This window comes from Postia placenta (genome assembly GCF_002117355.1).
Source record: "Postia placenta MAD-698-R-SB12 unplaced genomic scaffold POSPLAscaffold_22, whole genome shotgun sequence".
NCBI classification, from domain to species: Eukaryota; Fungi; Basidiomycota; class Agaricomycetes; order Polyporales; family Adustoporiaceae; genus Rhodonia; species Rhodonia placenta.
The window spans coordinates 2,299-4,613 of NW_020169853.1; positions in this window are offsets into that span (position 1 = coordinate 2,299).

The window sequence follows — 2,315 nt, forward strand, 5'->3', positions numbered from 1 at the left end:
CGAAGTGGCCATATGTTGCTCTTCATCTCCGCGTTCGGCATGACGTCACTCTACTGATGGACTTGGTATGTGCCTCTCGGTGAGACAGGTTCTTGAGGAACAATGCAAAGCCCCTTGTACTCGTATGCCACTCTCGAATAGTCGTAGCGTCCTGTGTAGTATAAAACCTGTCGTACTTCTCCCTAAAAATACAAGATCCGGTCCCCCCCTCGAGTTCAGAGCTCATAAGTCGAGTTCGCCCCGCGTCTAAACTTTCAACTGCGTCACTTCGTCCCTCGCTGCGTAACTTCGAAACCTCGTCCACTGCGTTACTCGTCGATACCGTCTCGACGAACCCTTCGACTTCGACTATTGTCGAAGAAACTGCGAACCGCGCCCTAGCTAAGTACACCCTATCGAGTCGTGTCCCTTCCTTCTACGATACATCGAAGAGCTCTGCCGAGCTTCGATCGTCGCTAACTTCCCACAGCTTTCGAGTAGCTTCGACGACGTGTCGAAGCCACTTCGAACCTACCCGTTTGTTCGTAACCTTTCCCAAGGGCGTTCCTCGTGTTCACTCGAACCGCGGGACACCTTGCTGCTAACTCCCCTCTCATTAGACTATAAGCCGTCTCTCTAGTCCCTTTAGGTCGCACCCAGGTTAGGGGTTAGGGTTTCGTAGGTCGTATCAGCGTACTTCCACTGGAGATCCCTCGGTGGAGTCGTCTCTGGCTATTTTTGACCCGTCTCTCTGAACAAGGTTCGATTAGCAGTGTTTGTCACTCACCCACAATTGGTGTCGCTCTTGGCTTCGTCCCCTTGTCATCTAACACTGCTACAACGAGAACAAAGCGACCCTCCCTCTTACGCTTTGTCACCGCTCTACCGTCTTAAGTGCGCCTTCACAGAAACAGAGATGTATATCGTGCTGCAGTGATGTTCCTTTGCTCCGAGTCTACCCTTTGTTCTCCTCATCCTCCTCGCTCCGCAGGGCGTGTGCTCGCTGCATCCCGTGGTCCTCCCGTTCGGACCGCTCGGCGTTCTTTTGAGTCGTGTTTTTCTTACCTCGCTTCTTTTCTTAGTACTTCCTCTCCTTCAACAACCTGTGGAACTCCCCTTCACTCCATTCCGGATGTCTTCGGACTGCTCTGCATAATCCTGCTCATCCAATGGATCACGATCCCCGTTCCCATGCTCGCCCTCCTGGTGAAGGGCCCTTGGATCCATTTGAATCGCTCGAGAACGGGTCCTGCCGCGACTTGCGGTAACACAACACTAGGTTAGCTGTGCGCAGCCATAAGTACCGTACTCTCAGACCAGAAAGTAGATCACATTTGGTGTTCTAATCCTTGAACTTCCCGCGCTTCCAACGTGTGGTGCGTCCAGGACTGCGCGGTATTGGTCAATACAATCGTCTATCTAACGCATCGTTTCACATGCACCCAGTGGCCTTACTCGTTGATGGCTCGCGTCCGCAAAAGACTATTCGCCACTATGCATGCCTGCATCTCTGATACTTCCTCTGTTCGAATGATAGTCGCGATGCAACCACATTGCAAGTGTAGCTCATCCCACGGCCACAGAGGAGGCTCTTATGCTTTTCCAGCGGCCCGTCACTTTGTTAGGCAGGACATGATGTATTGCGCTAGAAGCCACATACCTCCAAGTTGCATGCCTAGGCCAGTGGGTCCACTCACGTGATCATGTCGTACGTATTCAGGCGGTGGATGCGTCGCTCAATGAGACAGCCATTCATCTCTCGGCACTCAACGGGCATGAGCCTTCCATCGGCCCTTAGCCCCTGGTGCCAACGCATCCCAGGCCATGCGCGGGGAATCAGTGTCTCGCTCGGACATGGACACTCCACCCCTCAGGTAGGATATTTTGGATGCCGCTACTCTTCTGAGTCTCGCGCATGACACGAGGCGGTCGCGAACTGCGTAGACCACAGACATTACAGACAACCTTCTATGCCTTCAGCTCGATGTGCTGTGTCGTGTTTTCTGTTTGCGGAAATAACTGATTTCGACAAAGACTGACAGCCATGTTGTTTTCTCAGCCCTCGGTGCTCGGACCGAGGGGCATACTCAGCGCCTGCATATTGCCCACCATAAGATTCATCACAGAAGGAACGGAAAACACGCGACCTTACAGCGGTATGGATATGTCATACGTCCTACGAATGGTTTACACCTTTTGCAGCGACGGTTGATTCTGTCATCGATATGTAATCGGAGATGCTGCTCCGCATTGTCGTAAGACGGAAGCGCAACCTGAGGGATGCGAGCACGATCGCGTAGGGACTGTAAGAGACAGGGCAAACACCGTCTCAGTCT